The sequence below is a fragment of the Bubalus kerabau genome, chromosome 2 (genome assembly GCF_029407905.1).
Source record: "Bubalus kerabau isolate K-KA32 ecotype Philippines breed swamp buffalo chromosome 2, PCC_UOA_SB_1v2, whole genome shotgun sequence".
Lineage (NCBI taxonomy): Eukaryota > Metazoa > Chordata > Mammalia > Artiodactyla > Bovidae > Bubalus > Bubalus kerabau.
The window spans coordinates 162,052,347-162,075,074 of record NC_073625.1 but is presented as its reverse complement, the minus strand read 5'-3'; positions in this window follow the sequence as shown (position 1 = coordinate 162,075,074).

Genomic DNA, 22,728 nt, shown 5'->3' with positions numbered 1-22,728 from the left:
ATTAAAAGACGCTTGCTCCTTGGAAGGAAAGTTATGACCAATCTAGATAGCATATTGAAAAGCAGAGACATTACTTTGCCAACAAAGGTCCTTCTAGTCAAGGCTATGGTTTTTCCATTGGTCATGTATGGATGTGAGAGTTGGACTGTGAAGAAAGCTGAGCAATGAAGAATTGATGCTTTTGAACTGCGGTGTTGGAGAAGACTCTTGCGAGTCCCTTGGACTGCAAGGAGATCCAACCAGTCCATCCTAAGGGAGATCAGTTCTGAATATTCATTGGAGGGACAGATGCTGAAGCTGAAACTCCAATACTTTGGCCACCTGATGTGAAGAACTGACTCATTGGAAAAGACCCTGATGCTGAGAGGGATTGGGGGCAGAAGGAGAAGGGAATAACAGAGATGGCTGAATGGCATCACTAACTCAATGGACATGAGTTTGAGTGAACTCCAGGAGTTGGTGATGGACAGGAAGGCCTGGCATGCCATGATTCCTGGAGTCACAAAGAGTCAGACACAACTGACCAACTGAACCGAACTGAACTGAAGGCTACTTTGGGGGTTACTTAAATTTATCTTTCTAACCAGAGCACCCACTCACCTATATGTTCAGAGATGGCTCTGTCTTAGAACAGCTTAAAAACTGAGGCCAGAATTTTTTCATTAAATGTAAGGGCACCTTGATATTTGAGTATTAAATTTATGGTGTTTGCTGCTTCACCTTACTCATTTGGTTCCTATGGATTATTTAATATTTGTTAGACCTTTGTCCAACTTCTTTATTTTATCTCCAACTTAAAAAAATATCTTTATGGTTTCTAAATCACTGCTTACTCTAAGTATTAATATTTATATATGACCAGATTTATCTTCTGGCTTGATTTATGATAGGTTTTTTATACTTTTTACTCTAGCATTTTAATTGCATTTTCATCTAGAATTTAGTTTCCTTCTCTTCTTGTGGGTCTCCTTATAAACTTCAATCCTCTCAAGTCTCATTTAGTATTATGGTAAAGATCCAATAAAGCAGGTTCAATGAGAGTTTAACTGCCTTTCAAGAATAGCTGTGATTTTAAAATATTTGACTTAAGCAATTTTATAAAATATTCAGTCATTTTTGTTTCTTTCAACTTTCATGTATGTCTTTTTTAATTGTACATTAATAATTTTTCATGAGTACTTTTGAAAATAGTTATGTCTATAGGACAATGTGGAATCTAAGAAAAGAACAAACACAGAAATATCAAGCTCATAGATAAAGAGAACAGATTGGTGGTTACAAAAGGCTGGGGATTGGAAAGAGGTGGGAGAATGAGTGAACTGTTTTTTGGGTTTTAGTTTAAATAAATTGAGTAAAAGTAAAGAAATATGTCAGTACACTGCCTGACTGAGATAACACTGAAATAATGGAAAAGAGATTTCTGTGGCACATGCATCGAAGAATACTGTTTTTTAAAAAATAGTTTGAAAAGTTTAAAAACGGATGATTTGTAGATCATAGAATACCACAACAGCAAAACCTGAGGGGAGGGCGGGGAGAATCTGATTTTCACAGTTACTACATTATAATATGTAAAATGTTCAGTTTTCAGTAAAAAGTATAATTGATATGATAAAACAGGGAATTACAATCCATTCATATGAAATAAACAAGAGACTGAAAGAGATGATCTCCCTTAGAAAGCCTAGAAATTAGAATTATGAGACAAAGCCTTTAAAACAGCTGTCTTAAATATAGGCTCAAAGGGCTAAAGGAAACCAGGGACAAAGGATCAGAGAAAATAAAGAGAATAATATTTTAACAGACAGAGAATATTAATAAAGATACAAAAATTGCAAGTAGAAAAGAGGGATTTGGTAAATGAATGTGAGAACCCTGGGAGATTTATTCATTCATTAAAGCATAAATTTAGTGAGCATCCACTCCTCATGCACTGTAAATACAGTTATGAATAAAACATAATCTTGGGCTTTAGGAAGCTCACTGTCCAGCACAATGACAGACATACAAGCAGATAATTCCACATGTAACATGTTAAATGATTAATAGTAGGGAGGGAGCTGTTAAACTTGCCCAAGGAACCTGGTAAAATGTCCCAGAAAAATACTTTTTCAGCTGTATCATAAGGTGAGTAAACCTTGCCATGTATACAACATGAAGGAAAGTTTTCTAAGGAGAAAGGATCAGGAAGTACAAAATGTAAGGTTTATTTTCTGTTCAGAGGATGACCATGGGAATGAGGTATCAAGAGCATGGGATCAGCATTAAGAAATAACACAATAAATGGAGGTTTGGGCAAGATTTTAAAAGACCCTTTGTACCTTTCTAAGGACCTCAAATTTTATCCTGAATACTTAACTAGGTATCCATTATAGAATGGCTAGTTGAGGACAATATGGTTTTTAATGTAAGAGCAGAACTTGGGAAGAGACAGAGGTAGAGGAGGATCTTGTTTAAATAGTGTTGAAAAAAACTGAAAATATTAATCACTCAGTCATGTCTGACTCTTTGTGACCCCATGAACTGTCTGCTAGCCTGCCAGACTCCTCTGTCCATGGAAATCTCCAGGCAAGAATAATACTGGAGTGGATAGCCTTCCCTTCTCTAGGGATCTTCCCAACCTAGGGATCGAACCTGAATCTCATGCATTGCAGGCAGATTCTTTACTGTGTAGCAACCAGGGAATAACCTGATTATAAATGGGGGGAAAATGGGCAGAATGAAATGGATCTGGGATCTATGGCTGAGGTTGGACTGTTGGACTTTTGACTGTAGTGATGGTGGGGGAGAAGTAGGTCAGTGTCCTTTTGGGATATTCAAGAGTTGAGAGAAAAACATCCTAAAGAGGAAGAAAAATCTAAAACTGAGAGGAAATACAGAATGAGGATCAGAGAAAACATTTAAAGATAGGTAAGGCATTAAAATTAGAAGATCTAAATAGATATTTCTTCAAGGAAGATATACAGATGGCCAACAGGCACATGAAAAGATTGTTACTATTAGAGAAAGTCAAATCAAAAATATACTAAAGTATCACCTCACATCAGTCAGAATGGCCATCATCGAAATATCTTACAAATAATAAATGCTGAAATGTGTGGGGAAAAGAGAATCCTCCTACACTGTGGGTGGGAAAGTAAATTGCTGCGGCCTCTAAGGAAAACATTATGGAAGTTCCTTAAAAAGCTAAAAATAGAGTTACCATATGATCCTGCTTTCCCTGGGGCTTCCCAAGTGGCACTAGATATAAACAACCTGCCTGCCAATGTAGGAGATGAAAGAGACAAGGGATTGATCCCTAGATACAAAAGATCCCCTGCAGGAGAGCATGGCAACAAACTCCAATATTCTTGCCTGGAGAATCTCATGGACAGAGGAGCCTATGGTTCTACAGTCCATAAGGTTGCAAGGAGTTGGACACAAATGAAGCAACTTCTCATGCACACATGCAACTGCAATCCCATTCCTGGGCATATATCCAGAAAAGATGAAAACTCTAATTCAGAAAGATAATGCACCCCCAATGTTCTTAGAACATAGCCAAGATGTGTAAGCAGTCTAAGTGTTCATCAACAGATGAGTGGATAAAGATGTGGTGTGTGTGTATATATACATACACACAAACATATATACATACAAACATGTGGTCTTCACTTAGTAAGATAATGTCTAAATCCATCCATGCGTGCAGATGGCATTATTTCACTCTTATATGGCTGAGTGGGAGAAGGCAATGGCACCCCACTCCAGTACTGTTGCCCAGAAAATCCCATGGATGGAGGAGCCTGGTAGGCTGCAGTCCATGGGGTTGCTAAGAGTCAGACATGACTGAAGCGCCTTAGCAGCAGCATGGCTGAGTAGTATTCCATTTTATTTATATATATATATCCCATTCTCTCTATATATTCATTATATATAATAATAGAATAGTATATATAGATTTCCCTAACATTTGTGTATTTAAATAATACATATATTCACTATTCAGTTCTTTAACACAATTTTTAAGGTGTTGGTTGCATTTTCACTCACAGTGTTAAATCAACCATTGTACCATTTATGAATATTGGCTCTCATTAATTGTTTCAAAAATTATTACTCTTACTTCTTTGAAGATAACTACAAATGAAAGTCTTACCCAAAATATGCTGAAATGTGAATTATAATTCATGTTCTGATCATGTTAAGTTCATCCTTCAGAAATTCATAGTCTAGATATTGAACAGCACATCTTTTGTGTCTTCTCTGGAACTCTTTAGCCTATAATCTCTGAGTTCATGAAGTGTAATTTCTTTCATTATTGACCACAGCCCTGCCTTTCACATACCACCACCAGAAGAGAAGATAGAGGAGGGGCCCAGGAGTTAAGTTAAGAACAGTTCCATTTGAACAAAGAATGTTCATCTTTCATGCACTTGCAGCTTAAGAGTGATACAGGGGAACACAGTGTCACCACATCAATCAGAGACAAGAAGGGCAACACTGGCATTGAAGAATACTGGTTTCAAAACCTCATGAAGGAGGTAAGTGAAGCTAGTTACCTCAAAGGACTGACACAGAGTACAGCGCCTGTGGAGGGGGTGGAGATACCTTGGGTCCTAGCAATAAGGAGTGCACTTTGGAAAAGATTCTACCACTTCTCCTCAGAGCCATAGATCAGAGGCAGCATTCCAGAGGGAACATAAGTGGGTAATATCCAACTGACAGATCTACACACAGGGCTCAAGCCTAAAGGTCAGAAGTGGACCACTGGTAGCTCTTAGGACTGAACAGATCCAATGTCTAATATAAGTAAGGTCACCCCAAATCAGCTTGTCAGCATCATTCTAGTGTACCAGTCTTGCATGATCCCATGAATGAAATATTTCACCAGCCAATGGGAAGAATTGCCCATCAAGACACCCTCCTGCCCTATATAGGCACAATTCAAAGATCCTTAAAATGTCTAGTCAACCCCATATCTGCAGGAGAGGGCCACAGAATGACCTAAAAGGAAGAAATAGGAAGCAGTTCAAGGCAGAAACAGTGTCAGACTATTTTATTTTGGGGGGCTCCAAAATCACTGCAGATGGTGACTGCAGCCATGAAATTAAAAGACGCTTACTCCTTGGAAGGAAAGTTATGACCAACCTAGATAGCATATTCAAAAGCAGAGACATTACTTTGCCAACAAAGGTTCATCTAGTCAAGGCTATGGTTTTTCCTGTGGTCATGTATGGATGTGAGAGTTGGACTGTGAAGAAAGCTGAGCTCCGAAGAATTGATGCTTTTGAACTGTGGTGTTGGAGAAAACTCTTGAGAGTCCCTTGGACTGCAAGGAGATCCAACCAGTCCATTCTTAAGGGGATCAGCCCTGGGATTTCTTTGGAAGGAATGATGCTAAAGCTGAAACTCCAGTACTTTGGCCACCTCATGCGAAGAGTTGACTCATTGGAAAAGACTGTGATGCTGGGAGGGATTGGGGGCAGGAGGAGAAGGGGATGACAGAGGATGAGATGGCTGGATGGCATCACTGACTCAATGGACATGAGTCTGAGTGAACTCCGGGAGTTGGTGATGGACAGGGAGGCCTGGTGTGCTGCGATTCATGGGGTCGCAGAGAGTTGGACGACTGAGCGACTGAACTGAACTGAACTCAAGGCTTGGGGCATCTAACCCAGACTACAATGAAGGTGCTAAACAGTCCAAGTCACTGGAGAGGGACTTGGAAAATTCTGAGTTTGGTACATCTGACAACCAGGCTCGCGTACTTAGTCTGGGCTCAGGGAACCCTACCCAGATACTACTGCCTATCATAGCTGGTCCCAAACATAATAGAGGGAGACAAAAAAACACTTAAGAAAGGCAAGAGCATGGGGCACTCTGGGCTAGCACCCTACTTGCTCAGGTCTAATGGTGATTCTAATCAGCGGTGTTGATTCAGAATATCTATAGCCATGTGTTTGAGTCTCCCCATAGAAGTTTTTCTGCACTGCATTTAAAAGCTAACAGCTATTAAGCATTTTGGAAGTGCCAACAGTTTTAACAAACTTTAATATAATCTCTCTTAAAATTCAGTTGTTATTATTAACTCTCTCACACAGAGGAGGAAAGTGACTTTAAGAAATTGAATAACTTATAAAACACCATGCAAATAATAAATATCAGAATCAGGAATTGAATCTGAGTCTGTGTAACATAACCCATGCTCTTGAAGATTACTCTTAACTTCCTATTCTCTGAGGAAAGAGGTAAAGTTCTGAGTAACCCTAACTGGCCTGTAGCCTTCTTGAATCAAACTCTCTCTGGTATCAAATATGTAAGCTGTTTTATACAATCAGAACTACCCATGGAGATGAGGGCAGGAGTAATCCCAATAAATCATTCAACTGAGAAACTCATAGTGCTGTTAGACAATAAGGTGAAATAGATAACAGATATGCATATATTTTCTGTATTTGTGTCTTGAAGAATCACCTTATTTTTTTTCTTATTCATGTGAGTAGAGGAGAGGAATTTAAAATACTGTAAGAAGTAAACATACAGAAAACAGTTTTTGCAAGACTCCATTTAAAACCTAGATTTTTAGATGTCCATTTTGGAAGTAAACCTTTTTCTGTGTGTTTAGAATAGCATATCATCTGGTCTTGATTAAATAAGCCAGGTGTGTGGGGACGAAGTAGAGAGACAGGAAAACTCATTTGTGAGGGAAAAGAAAAAAGACAACTCTCAGCAATAATTCAAGGCTTTTCATTTTCCCACTTGTTTCTATTGCTCCAGATTTTGGCTTTTGTGGATTCAACTTTTTCAAATGGTAGGTAGTGCTGTTTAGTCACTAAGTCATGTCTGACTCTTCGGACCCATGGACTGTAGCCCACCAGGTTGCTCTGTCCATGCAATTTCCCAGACAAGAATACTGGAGTGGGTTTCTCTTTCTTTCTCCAGGGGATCTTCCCAACCCAGGAATCGATTCTGTGTCTCCTGCGATGGCAGGCAGATTCTTCACCACTGAGCCACTTGGGAAGCCAGGTAGTTTTTAAGTATCTGTTATAATCTCTGTCTAGGCAGTTGAATCAAATTTTTTACTAAATTTTCCTTCCAGGCTCTAGACCCTCATCCCTAAAGTGACTGAGCCCCTTGCCACTGTACTCTGGGCAATATTCCTAAAATTGTTTATTAACTGGGGAAGAGTACCAAGAAGTTCCCAAAGGGATCATGCAGGTGTCCAAAGCATTCCTTTGCTCCCATTCTAACAGCAGCTCTCTACCTACCTGGTGATCAGGGTCAGCTACCCATACCAAATGTTGACTCATCTTCTTGCTGCTTGGGACAAGGAACAGGGGAGTTGGTCCATGAAGTTCTTTCTACTGTTCTGATGGAAGCAGAACTCCCAACATGTGCTTTTAACAATGCTGCTGCTGCTGAGGCTAAGTCTCTTCAGTCGTGTCTGACTCTGTGCAACCCCATAGACAGCAGCCCACCAGGCTCCACCATCCCTGGGATTCTCCAGGCAAGAACACTGGAGTGGGTTGCCATTTCCTTCTCCAATGCATGAAAGTGAAAAGTGAATTTGTTCAGTCGTGTCCAACTCTTCACGACCCCATGGATTGCAGCCCACCAGGTTCCTCCATCCATGGGATTGTCCAGGTAAGAGTACTGGAGTGGGTTGCCATTGCCTTCTCCCTTTAACAATGCTAAACTCTTGCAAACTCTGGGACTTACTTAGCTGCCACTCCCAACATTGCTGTTCTTTGTGGTAATTGTACTCACCTGTATTCTGACAGTTACACCTTGTTTTACAGCCTCTATTGTTTCCAATTGTTATCTCCATTATAACTGATGAGTCCGGTTATGTAAAAGCTTCTCCTACTGTCAACCTTGACTGAAAGGAGGGCCTCAGCTGAACGTGGTAGATGGTGACCCATCAGCACATTCCTGTGGGTCAATGTATGGAACAGAGTCCTCTGCAGGGGTTCATATCCTCACAAAGTATATCCACCCTAAACTGCCTAATTCCCTGGGCCCTCAAATCCCTTCTTCTATCAAGTCAGTTCTGGAACTTCCATCTTATTCAATGTAAGTCATCACTTTTTCCATCCTTCAAAAAGCTATCTGGATGTGTGTACATCTCCCAATATCCTTTCTAGGGTGTAAAATTCTGTATTCCAAAAGAGTGTTTCCAATTTAATTCATCATAATCCAGACCATGAGTAATCACCCAGCCTATGCTGTTACTTAACGGCTAGACCCTGAAGTTCTTTCATCCTTTCCTTCCTTAGTGACTCAGAGTATCAGTAGCCAGCTTATATTGGGAAATAATTTTAGTTATTGGCCTAACAGGAAGGGAGGCTGAGGAAGATCTTAAGGCAAGGTGGGCAGAGGGAAATGGGATGCTATTTTCAAGTGAGACACACACTCCTGAAGCAACTTCAAGAGATGGGGAAATGACAGTCCTTAGTAGTGAACCCTTGCCTGGAAAATTTCATGGAAGGAGGAGCCTGGAAGACTGCAGTCCATGGGGTTGCTAAGCGTCAGACACGACTGAGCAACTTCACTTTCACTTTTCACTTTCATGCATTGGAGAAGGAAATGGCAACCCACTCCAGTGTTCTTGCCTGGAGAATCACAGGGATGGGGGAGCCTGGTGGGCTGCCATCTATGGGGTAGCACAGAGTCAGACACGACTGAAGCGACTTAGCAGCAGCAGCAGTAGTGAACCACTTCTGAAGGATCAGTGAGTTCAGAGGAATCTAGAGAATCAAGATTTCATGTGTATCAGTACACATTTCCATTCTAATATGTCCAGGTTTCCATTCTTTCCCAAACAGGACTCTGAACACTGCATTATCTTACCTATCTTAGCTATGACTAAGATAACACCTATCTTAGCTATGATTTTAACCTTTTTTGGAGCTTGAATACTCTGAGAATTAAGGCCTGGGCCTCAGCATTTTTTACTTTCTTAGTATAGGATACATGAGCCTCCTTATATGCTGCCACAAAGACACTCCAGCTTTCACACTTAGATTTTAATTGCTGATTAATCACTTTGTCACCCAGATTATTTAATTTATATGCATATTACATCATGAGAAATACTGGACTAGATGAAACATAAGCTGGAATCAAGGTTACCAGGAGAAATATTAATAACCTCAGATATGCAGATGACACCACACTTATGGCAGAAAGCAGAAAAACTAAAGAGCCTCTTGATGAAAGTGAAAGAGGAGAGTGAAAAAGTTGGCTTAAAACTCAACATTCAGAAAACAAGGATCATGGCATCCGGTCCCATCACTTCATGGCAAGTAGATGGGGAAACAATGGAAACAGTGACACACTTTATTTTGAGGGACTCCAAAATCACTGTAGATGATGACTGCAGCCACGAAATCAAAAGACACTTACTCCTTGGAAGGAAAGTTATGACCAAACTAGATAGCATATTAAAAAGTAGAGATGCTACTTTGCCAACAAAGGTCCTTCTAGTCAAAGCTATGGTTTTTCCAGTAGCCATGTATGGATGTTAGACTATAAAGAAAACTGAGTGCCAAGGAACTGATGCTTTGGAACTGTGGTGTTGGAGAAGACTCTTGAGAGTTCCTCGGACAGCAAGGATATCCAACCAATCCATCCTAAAGGAAATCAGTCCTGAATATTCATTTGAAGGACTGATGCTGAAGCTGAAACTCCAATACTTTGGCTACCTGATGCGAAGAACTGACTCATTGGAAAAGACCCTGATGCTGGGAAAGATTGAAGGCAGGAGGAGAATGGCACGACAGAGGATGAGATGGTTGGATGGCATCACCGACTCCATGGACATGAGTTTGAGTAAACTCCAGGAGTTGGTGATGGACAGGGAGGCCTGGCATGCTGCAGTCCATGCAGTCGCAAAGAGTCAGACATGACTGGGTGACTGAAATGAACTGAATCACTCTCAGCTTTTTATCTTCCCCATTTCAGCTGAGTTCAACAATAGCAGTACCAGTGCTCAACAGTTGTACTGCTAATTCATCCCAAGGGCTACAAGTACTCCTCACATAAACAATATTGAGTGCACACTGGTCATAGCAAACACCCTCTTCCAACAACACAAGAGCCAACTCTACATGGACATCACTAGATGGTCAGTACTAAAATAACATTGATTGTATTAGTTGCAGCCAAGATGGGAAAGTTCTATACAGTCAGCAGAAACAAGACCTGGAGCCAACTATGGCTCAGATCATAAGCTCCTTATTGCAAAATTCAGGCTTAAATTGAAGAAAGTAGGGAAAACCTCTAGGCCATTCAGGTGTGACCTAAATCAAATCCCTTATGATTATATAATGGAGATGATTAATAGATTCAAGGATTTAGATCTGGTAGCCAGAGTTCCTGAAAATCTATGGATGGAGGTTCCTAACAATGTATATGAGTCAGTGACCAAAATCACCCCCAAGAAAAAGAAATGAAAAGAGGCAAAGTGGTTGTCTGAGAAAGTTTTTTAACTGAGGAAAGAAGAGAAGTTAAAGGCAAGGGGGAAAGGGAAAGGTATATTCAACAGAATCCAGAGTTCAAGAGAATAGCAAGGAGAGTCAAGAAAACCTTCTTCAATGAACAATGCAAAGAAATAGAGGAAAACAACAGAAAAAGAAAGACTAGAGATCTCTTCAAGAAAACTGGAAATATGAAAGGAACATTTCAAGGAAGGATGGGCACAATAAAGGACAGAAACAGTAAAGACCTAATGGAAGCAGAAGAGATCAAGAAGAAATGACAAGAATACACAGATGTATGTGAAGTCGCTCAGTCATGCCTAACTCTTTGTGAGCCTAGGGACTGTAAGCCACCAGGCTCCTCCATCCATGGGATTTTCCAGAATACACAGAAGAACTGTACAAAAAAAGATCTCAATGACTCAGATAACCATTATGGTGTGGTCATTTACTTGGAGTCAGACTTCCTGGAGTGTGAAGACAAGTGGGTCTTAGAAAGCATTACTACAAACAAAGCCAGTGGAGATGATGGAATTCCAAATCCATCATCCAATTCAAATCCTAAAAGACGAAGCTGTTAAAGTGTTGCATTCACTATGCCAGCAAATTTGGAAAACTCAGCAGTGGCCACAGGATTTGAAAAGGTCAGTATTCATTCCAATCCCATAAAGGCAATGCCAAAAAATGTTCAAACTGTACAAGTGTGCTCATTTCACATGTTAGCAAGGTAATGCTCAAAATCCTTCAAGCTAGGCTTGAGCAGTACGTGAACTGAGAAACTCCAGATGTACCAGCTGGAATTAGAAAAGGAGAGGAACCAGAGGTCAAACTGACAACATCCACTGGATCATAGAAAAAGCAAGGGAATTCCAAAGCAACATCTACTTCTACTTCACTCACTCTTCTAAAGCCTTTGATTGTGTGGATCACAACAAATTGTGGAAAATTCTTAAAGAGATAGGAATACTAGACCATCTTACTCATCTTGTAAGAAACCTGTACGCAGTTCAAGAAACAACATTAGAACAAGACATGGAATAACTGGCTGGTTCCAAATTGGGAAAGGAGTATGACAAGGCTGTATATTGTAACCTTGCCTATTTAACTTCTATGCAGGGTGTATCATGTGAAATGCCAGGCTAGGTGAATCACAACCTGGAATCAAGAATACCAGAAGAAATATCAACAACATAAGATGTGTAGATAATCCCACTCTAATGGTAGAAAGTGAAGAAGAACTAAAGAGACTCTTGGAAGAGGAGAGTTAAAAAGCTGGCTTGAAACTCAATATTAAAAAAAAAAAAAAACTAAGATCATAGCATTGGTCCCATACTTCATAGCAAGTAGAAAGGGAAAAATTGGAAGCAGTGACAGATCTTATTTTCTTTGGTTTCAAAATCACTGTGAATGGTGTCTGCAGCCATGAAAATAAAATGTTTGCTTTTTGGAAGGAAAGCTATGACAAACCTCTGTATTCAAAAGCAGAGACATCACTCTGCCAACAAAGTTCCATACAGTCAAAGCTGTGGTTTTTCCAGTAGTCATGTATGGATGTGAAAGTTGGACCATAAAGAAGGCTGAATGCCAAAGAATTGATGCTTTTGAACTGTGGTGCTGGAGAAGACTCTTGACAGTCCCTTGGTCTGCAAGGAGATCAAACCGGTCAAGCCTAAAGGAAATCAATCTTGAATATTTATTGGACCAACTTATGCTTAAGCAATAACCTCAGATATGCAGATGACACCACCCTTATGGCAGAAAGTGAAGAGGAACTCAAAAGCCTCTTGATGAAAGTGAAAGTGGAGAGTGAAAAAGTTGGCTTAAAGCTCAGCATTCAGAAAACGAAGATCATGGCATCCGGTCCCATCACTTCATGGCAAATAGATGGGGAAGCAGTGGAAACAGTGTCAGACTTTATTTTTGGGGGCTCCAAAATCACTGCAAATGGTGACTGCAGCCATGAAATTAAAAGACGCTTACTCCTTGGAAGGAAAGTTATGACCAACCTAGATAGCATATTCAAAAGCACAGACATTACTTTGCCAACAAGGTCCGTCTAGTCAAAGCTATGGTTTTTCCTGTGGTCATGTATGGATGTGAGAGTTGGACTGTGAAGAAGGCTGAGCTCCGAAGAATTGATGCTTTTGAACTGTGGTGTTGGAGAAGACTCTTGAGAGTCCCTTGGACTGTAAGGAGATCCAACCAGTCCATTCTGAAGGAGATCAGCCCTGGGATTTCTTTGGAAGGAATGATGCTAAAGCTGAAACTCCAGTACTTTGGCCACCTCATGCGAAGATTTGACTCATTAGAAAAGACTCTGATGCTGGGAGGGATTGAGAGCAGGAGGAGAAGGGGACGACAGAGGATGAGATGGCTGGATGGCATCACTGACTCGATGGGGGTGAGTCTGGGTGAACTCCGGGAGTTGGTGATGGACAGGGAGGCCTGGCGTGCTGCGATTCATGGGATCACAAGGAGTCGGACACGACTGAGTGACTGAACTGAACTGATGCTGAAGCTCCAATACTTTGGCCACCTGGTGATGAAGAGCCATCTCATTGGAAGAAACCCTGATGCTGGGAAAGATTGAAGGCAAAAGGAGAAGGGGGTGGAAGAGGATGAGAAGGTTAGATAGCATACTGACTCAATGGACATGAATTTGAGCAAACTCTGGGAGATAGTGGAAGATAGAGGATCCTGGCATGCTGAAGTCCATGGTATTGGAAAAAGTCCCACACAACTTAGTAACTGAACAACAACAAATTGCCCTCTAGGCTGTAGGTAACCCACCTCAAAAATCCCACAATAGCATTTGTTTTCTTGTACCTAAATGTTGACCATTCATTCTCATAGGATGGATAGAAAGCAGACACTGAGATAGATATTAGCATGTAGCTCATTACTTAAACAGTAGTCTTGGTATCAACACCTGTATAAGGGAGAGGATTGGACAGGGAAAAGCTGAACTTTGGTGAAGTCTCATCAAAGGCCTCAGCTGACTGCTTGGTCAGCGCTCAAGCCTAGATGGCTCTTGAGAAATATCCTGAGTTGTAGTAGGTGGGACCAATCATTTATTTCTCAGCACTGATGAGCCACTATAATAGGCTTTCCTGGAAGGAAGTGTTGCCTCTTTAGAGGGCATTTTCTTTGACCAAGGAAATTCCCAAGGAGGGTGGAACATAGGGGCCATCTGCTAGTAGCATTCTCAGGTTTGGGGGGAGTAAATGCTTCATTCTTGAAGAGCAATTTTGATCATACATCACAATGTGGACCTCAAAATCTACATAAAATGTAAATGAATTTTGAGTTTGTTGCATGATCTTTCTGGTTACGTCCTGAGCTGTTGACATTTGGGAATAGGTAATGTAAGGCAATGGCACCCCATTCCAATACTCTTGCCTGGAAAATCCCATGGACAGAGGAGCCTGTTGGGCTGCAGTCCATGGGGTTGCTAAGAGTAGGACACGACTGAGCGACTTCAATTTCACTTTTCACTTTCATGCACTGGAGAAGGAAATGGCAACCCACTCCGGTGTTCTTGCCTGGAGAATCCCAGGGATGGGGGAGCCTGGTGGGCTGCCATCTATGGGGTCCTACAGAGTCGGACATGACTGAAGTGACTTAGCAGTAGCAGCAGCAGCACTTCTTAGTCCTTGCAACAAGAAATTGTGTAAGTCTAGAAGATTGAAGCAAGACACTTCATGTGTTTTTTTTTTTAACTTATTGTAGGTGAGGAACACATAGTTCCATGAATCTTTGTCTATGTGAAGTATTAGGAACACAGAGAGACTATAAAAGATACCAGGAAGGAGCAAGATGGAGGAGGAATAGGTGGTCATAGAGTAGTACATCTCTCTCCACGGATACATCAGGAATACACCTTCAGACACAGAAACGCTTGCAGAACACTAGCTGAGACTGGAGAGGAATACCTTAGCACCAGAAAAGAATGTATAGAACCATGCAAAACTTGGTAGGATGAAGGAACTAGGGGGAAAAACAGGAGTGTTTAGTAGGACTGCACCTGCCCTCGGCAGGTGGGGGAACTGAGGCAGGGTGATTCCGACATCAGGGCAATTGTCTGGGTGAGAGGAGAAACATTTGAAGCTGAGAGTGAAGCAGCTGATCTGTGACAGTCTAAATGGAATGAGAAAAGATACCATATTTTTGTCTCAGAAAAAATAACCATAGAAATATGCCTAACTGACCATGTCTTTTTTTAAACCCCTAAATAAAGATCAATTAACATTAGACAAATTTAGAGGGGAGTTCATGCTATTTAAGTACTATAATATGGTCTTATTTGTTATGTAAGCAAATTTGCAATTTGATATGAAAAAATTTAGGTTAACAATAAAATTTTGGTCTCTCATTTTTATAATTAAAGCAGAAATATGGAAAAAGAACTATACCCATTTATTTTTATTTTTCACATTTCTATCAAGTAGTTCTAATGCTCCATGATCTATCGGTATTTAATCTAACTTTATAGTCAGTTCTTTAATAATTTAGGTGATAATTTAAAATAAATATTAACAGTAAAAGGAAACAAAGATCATGTAGTTAAAAAAACTCTTATCTTCCAGATTAAAAAAACTGAGAGCCATTTAGGTTATATAAGTTACTAGAGTAAACATAAAAATTTAGATGCAGAACTTGAACTTGGCAGGGGAAGGAGAGAGTGATAGATTTACATCTGCAAGTACTAAAATGTATTCCTTTTCAATATAGTGTTTTGTATGTTCTCTACTTATGTGCTAATATTGCTAAAAATTAAAAATGAACTTTTTTCCCCAATTGCCTAAACAAAGAAATGAAAGATATAAAATCTGAAGGGATGGTAAAAATTTTAATAGCTTTGTAAGAATCTGTATTTGTTCATATTAACTGACTAATAAAGTATTCTCAACAACAATAACAAATTTATAGAAAGGACTCAGCCTTATTCTAAAAGTTAATTTGTCTTCTTTTTGCCCATCTATTTCCTTGTTCCTTCACTTTTAATAATGTACAAGAATGTCTATTTCGAATGAAAATAGAGCTCAGGGAGCTCAGAAGACAACTTTCAAGGTATTAATACAACCAAGTCAGGTAAAAGCAAATAGAATTTTGTTACCTTTGTGAATTCCTTAATGGAAAATATTTTACAGGGAAAAGATTCATATATCAAAGTTAGAGTTATTCTCTACATCTAAAAAAAAAAAAGTGAAATCCAAACGTTTCAGACATTCATTTAACAGGAAATGTTGTTTATAATATCCACAGAGATGCCAACGTCTTTCAGAAATAAACACTGCATAATTATTCAAAGGCTATAATTTTTGTTGAGGGGTATAGTACAAAGAGCAAAATGAACTTCCAGGTTAATAAACTACCCAATAATCCCTACAAAAGAATATTTTGCACCTGTTTTAATATCTAATCTCCAGACTACATGGGAACAAGAGGAGATAATATAGGCAAAGGTTGTTTTCCTCTTATCCCTCCTTTCTATGCAGCTTCTACCATGATTTTTTTCCTCCCCATAACCCATCTCCTTCCCCTCTACCCCCCTACTTCCCCCAGTCCACACCCCTCCACTCCCTGCCCTGTCTCCTCACCCCTGCTTTATAAGCCTGATCAGTGTTCTACCCATTCTCTAAGGCCTATTCTAAGTCTAAAGAGTGTCTTGGGTCTGACTTTCCTTTGACCCTATGTAAAGTTTATGCTTTACCTCTTTTCACTTGCTCGTATTTAGTCTTCTTCATGTTTGTAGGGGTTCCATCTATAATAATTTAGTCTCAACTACACTGTAAATTACTTAAAGTTTGTGATTATTCTTTAGGCCTTTCTTGGATTTCTAATAGTACCTTCCACTGTTGACTCACATCCCCCCGAGAGATGAAAGAACATTTACATTTCCTTTTTGGTGATAACCTTGTCTATAGCTAACAGAAGGAAGTTAAGCTGGAAGAAGAGTGTTCTTGAGAGTAAATAATACCTAGGCCACATACAAAACAAAAGCCCATGGGAATGACATCCCATATTTTAAAATTTGAGTAAAAGGATATTGAGGACAAGAAATTAAATTTATTCTAGCAAAACACATATTCATTCCTATGATCATGGACATTTCATTTCACTTCATTCTGTTTCATTTGCCATTAAATAATGAAACTCTAGTTTCCCTTCTACTGGTGTAATTTTCCCTTATTATTTACAGAAAATTGTTGCATATTTACTCTAGAGGTGAAAGAAAATATATGTTGAAAGACCTTTGCCATTGAACAAGCTGTGAAGCTTTAATCTAATAAGAATAGCCTTTGAGTGTCATGAATGCTTTTTATCTTTATGTGAATTACCCTTTAGCATGCCAAGAGCAAACATCAAAAGGACACCAAGCTCCCTAACAGTTAAGTGGCCAAGCCTCTTTTGGGTTTTCTGGTAATTAGTTGATAAGAGGTCTGTTCAAAGCCAGGAGTTGTGAGTGTCTCAATGATAGGAAGCACCTTGCACTTTGGATGCCTTCTTAGAAAACCCTCTCCTCATATCCCAAAGATTCCTACTCCACAAACTCAAGCAATCATCAACATCTTTATTATTATTATTTGTTTGCTTTTATTCTTTCTGTCAAAATCCTCCTCCAAGGCTATATGTGAGATCTGGAAGGGCTTACATTCATAGGTTCAGAAAACTATTACCTAATCTGCATTGTCTCCTTTGAACATGTCAGACAAGGAAACTTTTCCTGTAATGATGTATGCCTCCCCATGCATACCTCCTCATCCATTTTTTAGTATACCTGCCTCATGTCTGTTGCTTGAGAGTCAAACCACTGGAGTCCACTCTGTTATTAAAAATATTAAAAATCATCATCAAGGCAGTTCCAATATATAAGCTCCAATATTAACTTTATTCCTAATATTTATAAGTTGGAATAGTCCAGGATCTAACAACAGGAGAATGAATTAATAAACTGTAGTAAAAAAAGATGTTACTCATACATAAAAATATGGATGAATCTCAAAATATTATGCAGAGTGAATTCAGCCTTACCCAAAAGAGTATATGTTGCCTCATTATATTGATATGACATTCTAGTCAAAACTCATCTATAGCATAAAGAAATCAGAATAAAATTGCCCTCAGGGAATGGAGGTAAAAATTGACTGGAAGGGGAGTGAGGGATGATGGTGATAGAGATATGGGTTATTCAAGTGTAACATTGTCATAAATGAATAAATATACAACTAAGATTTGCCTATTTTATTGTATGCTATTTATATAAAAAGAAAATATAAACATTTAATCCTGGTTAACAATGTGTTTTGTAATACATAATGAGAAGTATGACATTTGCTTTGAAGTGTATCAAAATGTAAGATTTGTTGGCATGATGGATTTTAGAAGGATGGCTAGCTAGATGGATAGTGAAAGTGAAAGTGTTAGTCACTCAGTCGTGTCCAACTCTTTGTGACCTTATGGCCCCTCTGTCCATGGGATTCTCTAGGCAAGAATACTGGAGTGGGTTGCCATTCCATTCTGCAGAGGCTCCTGCCATCCCAGGGATCAAAGTTGGGTCTCCTGTATTGTAGAGAGATTCTTTACTGTCTGAGCCACCAGGGAAGCCTAGCTAGATGGATAAGTGATCAGCAAAATAAAATGTGAATGGCAAGTATAAATGTAGGTACATAGCTTTTTACTGCAAAAATAATTTTAATTTTGTGGTGTGTTTGAAATTTTTCATAATATAAAGATGGAGGAAAGAACTAGCTAATTCTTATTAGTAGTTTATTTCTAGTAAGTCTTAATAAATTTCCTAGAATTTGAGTGTATATACTATTTTTTGGCTCTCTCAGGAAAACAAGGACACTGGGTATAAGAATAATTTTATTGACACTTTTACAACTACTGAAAATAACTTCATTATGTGATGAATGAAAAATTTAAACTTGCCTATTTTTTTTTAAAACCTAAAGCAAATAATCTATGACTTAAATCTCATTTTTCATATGGGCTAAAATTTACTAAATAAAATGACTAGGTGCTTAAGTAGGTTTTTAAGATTATTAAAAATATAAACTTAAAAAAAAATAGTCTTAACCCCTAATATTGAAGGTCCTGTGTTGTCTAGAGTCAGAATCAATCTCTATCCTACCTAGAAGGTAGAATTAACATACAGATTATTTTCTCTTTAGCCATAATTTCATTTAATCCACTTAAAATCTCATTAAAACCTCCCCAGAACTTTATGATGGCCCTATTGTCAACAACATCCAATGCATCTTTTTTTTTTCCAATACATCTTTTTGCAATTCATTATGTGAAGTGAAAATTTGGTTATTCTTGAAAATTTGAAAAATAGAGAAAAGAATGTAAAGGAAAAGAATGAAATGAGTTCAGGGCACAATTTAAATACTTTCTCTTTCTAGGCATCTATTTTTACATAATAGAGCTTACTTTTTAATTTTCTACCATTGCTTGATTTTTTTTCTCTAAATGTTATTTAGAGTATTTTCAACATGATTATACTCACAATTACTATAGTTACTTTTGTTATTACATAAGATTTCTTTGAATAAATGTACTGTCATCATTCTTCTAGAATTTAGCCATTCATTCAAAAAAGAGGGGTGCTTTCATTTGCTACATATATGCTAGGTGCTGAGAAAATATGGGCGGGTCAAACAGTGATTATTCTTGTACTCTTGGAACTTACAGTCTAGCAGGGCTAATAGATATTTTTTAGAGACACAAGTTGACAAATAAGCACAAATTGTGTTAAGCACTATAATGGGGGAGAGCTTTACAAAGTTGTTTGAGAAAGTATACTGGAAACTCTATTTGAGTTTTAGGAGACATTAAAACCAACTCAGTATCCTCTGGATTTTATGTCTACTTGTTCTCTCTCTTATCTTTCAACAGAAATATAAACTGGGAAGGTGGCGATTTTTAGTTCAACGTATTTATATTTCCATGTAATGGTGAAGATAGTAACTTAAACACAGAACACTGAATATACATGTACTTAATAAGCTAATTGTTTTCTATATATATTCATATTCTCCATGGAGTTGTCTCATTTTTTTTGGCATGTTTGTTTTGCTTGCTTTGTATATTCTTCTTTATTTTGTCACATAAAATTCCTGGGAATGTCAAATCTGAGTACAACATATAAAGATAAATACAAAGAAAACATACTGGGAAACCTGATCAGTTCAGTTCAGTTCAGTCACTCAGTCATGTCCAACTCTTTGTGACCCCATGAACTGCAGGATGCCAGGCCTCCTTGTCCATCACCAACCCAGAGTTCAGCTAAACCCATGTCCATTGAGTCAGCGATGCCATCCAAGCAGCTCATCTTCTGTTGTCCCCTTCTCCTCCTGCCCTCAATCTTTCCCAGCATCAGGGTCTTTTCCAATGAGTCATCTCTCCCCATCAGGTGGCCAAAATATTGGAGTTTCAGCTTCAACATCAGTCCTTCCAATGAACACCCAGAACTGGTCTCCTTTAGGATGGATTGGTTGGATCTCCTTGCAGTCCAAGGGACTCGCAAGAGTCTTCTCCAACACCACAGTTCAAAAGCATCAGTCCTTCGGCGCTCAGCTTTCTTTATAGTCCAACTCTCACATCCATACATGACCGCTGGAAAAACCATAGCCTTGACTAGACAGACCTTTGTTGGCAAAAGTAATGTCTCTGCTTTTTAATATGCTGTCTCGGTTGGTCATAACTTTCCGTCCAAGGAGTAAGCGTCTTTTAATTTCATGGCTGCAATCACCATCTGCAGTGTTTTTGGAGCCCAGAAAAATAAAGTCAGCCACTATTTCCATTGTTTCCCCATTTATTTGCCATGAAGTGATGGGACTGGCTGCCATGATCTTCGTTTTCTGAATGTTGAGCTTTAAGTCAACTTTTTCACTCTCCTCTTTCACCTTCATCAAGACGCCCTTTAGTTCTTCCCTTTCTGCCATAGCCATAAGGGTGGTGTTATCTGCATATCTGAGGTTATTGACATTTTGGCGATCTTGATTCCAGCTTGTGCTTCCTCCAGCCCAGCGTTTCTCATGATGTACTCTGCATAGAAGTTAAATAAGCAGGGTGACAATATACAGCCTTGACGTATTCCTTTTCCTATTTGGAACAAGTCTGTTGTTCCATGTCCAGTTCTAACTGTTGCTTCCTGACCTGCATACAGCTTTCTCAAGAGGCAGGTCAAGTGGTCTGGTATTCTCATCTCTTTCAGAATTTTCCACAGTTTATTGTGATCCACACAGTCAAAGGCTTTGGCATAGTCAGTAAAGCAGAAATAGATGTTTTTCTGGAACTCTCTTGCTTTTTCGATGATCCAGAGGATGTTGGCAATTTGATCTCTGGTTCCTCTGCCTTTTCTAAAATCAGCCTGAACATCTTTAATTTCCTGGTTCACGTATTGCTGAAGCCTGGCTTGGAGAATTTTGAGCATTCCTTTACTAGCGTGTGAGATGAATGCAATTGTGTGGTAGTTTGAGCATTCTTTGGCATTGCCTTTCTTTGGGATTGAAATGAAAACTGACCTTTTCCAGTCCTGTGGCCGCTGCTGAGTTTTCCAAATTTGCTGGCATATTGAGTGCAGCACTTTCACAGCATCATCTTTTAGAATTTGAAATAGCTCAACTGGAATTCCATCACCTCCACTAGCTTTGTTTGTAGTGATGCTTTCTAAGGCCCACTTGACTTCACATTCCAGGATGTCTGGCTCTAGGTTATCTGGGTTATGAAGATCTTTTCTGTACAGATCTTCTGTGTATTCTTGCCACCTCTTCTTAATATCTTCTGCCTCTGTTAGGTCCCTACCATTTTTGTCTTTTATCAAGCCCATTTTTGCATGAAATATTCCCTTGGTATCTCTAATTTTCTTGAAGAGATCTCTAGTCTTTCCCATTCTATTGTTTTTCTCTATTTCTTTTCATTGATTGCTGAGGAAGGCTTTCTTATCTCTCCTTGCTATTCTTTGGAACTCTGCATTCAGTTGGGTATATCTTTCCTTTTCTCCTTTGCTTTTCACTTCCCTTCTTTTCACAGCTATTTGTAAGGCCTCCTCAGACAGCCATATTTCTGTTTTGCATTTCTTTTTCTTGGGGATGGTCTTAATTCCTGTCTCCTCTACAATGTCATGAACCTCCCTCCATAGTTCACTCTGCACTCTGTCTATCAGATCTAGTCCCTTAAAGCTATTTCTCACCTCCACTGTATAGTCATAAGGGATTTGATTTTGGTCATACCTGAATAGTCTAGTGGTTTTTCCCATTTTTCAATTTCAGTCTACACATTTCATATTTCTCTATTTAATGTGTTTTTTAAGAAGATTTTCACTGATGAGAGTACCATGTTCTGTGGTCTCATTATTTTCATTCAGTGTATATACAAGTGGTGTTTTAATTATGTCTTCTAAAATAAAATTATTCTGTAAATCTCTTAAATTAATGGCAACAAGAAGTCAAACTTATGAGAAATTGAGTCCCATATTTCTGACATGGATCAATGTTTTGTATTTTCCTTTATTTTAGGGAAAAATAGTCACATTCCTCAGTATCAGTAAGGTTTTCAATGGCTTTCAACAAGTTTGTAAGTTAAAGAATTAGATTAGTAATAAGCAGTTGACAGATATGACTGTCTTCATAACGAAGTGACACTGTTTAATCTATGTCGGCTCTATACAGTGTTTCCAAAGATGTAGTCTTTGAGAATAAAACTGATTTTACATCAACAGTAGGTCCCTTTTGAGTCTTTCCTTTCTCCAGAAACAAGGTTTCATTTTAAATGGTTTTCATAGACTTAGAGGTAGTTCACAGTACAGAATGATGTAGAATAAACAAGAGATATTAAAAACATATTTCAGCAATGTGTTGAGTCACAAAAATATTCTAAATTTCATTTCTTAAGTAATCTGAAATACAAGGCAGTTTGATGTATAGATGTAATTTTTAAGCAAACAACAAAGGTTCTAAAAATAAAAGAATGTCTAAATTTATTTCTTTAATATAGTTTGATATTGAAGCTTTAATAATATATTGAAAAATGTTAGAAAAAATTTTACAATTCATTGACATATTAAAAACTCAATTTATCTGTATCATAGGGGAATAAACCATGTCAGATATAAACTCTTTTTTTTAAAATGTGTTTCAAATATATTTGTATAAATACTCAGTGCCTTCTAAATGGAAGATACATGGTATCTTGAATGAATGAATAAATGAGTGCAAAGTGACCTCCTTCATCAAGCTGAATGTCCTGAGGCAATACC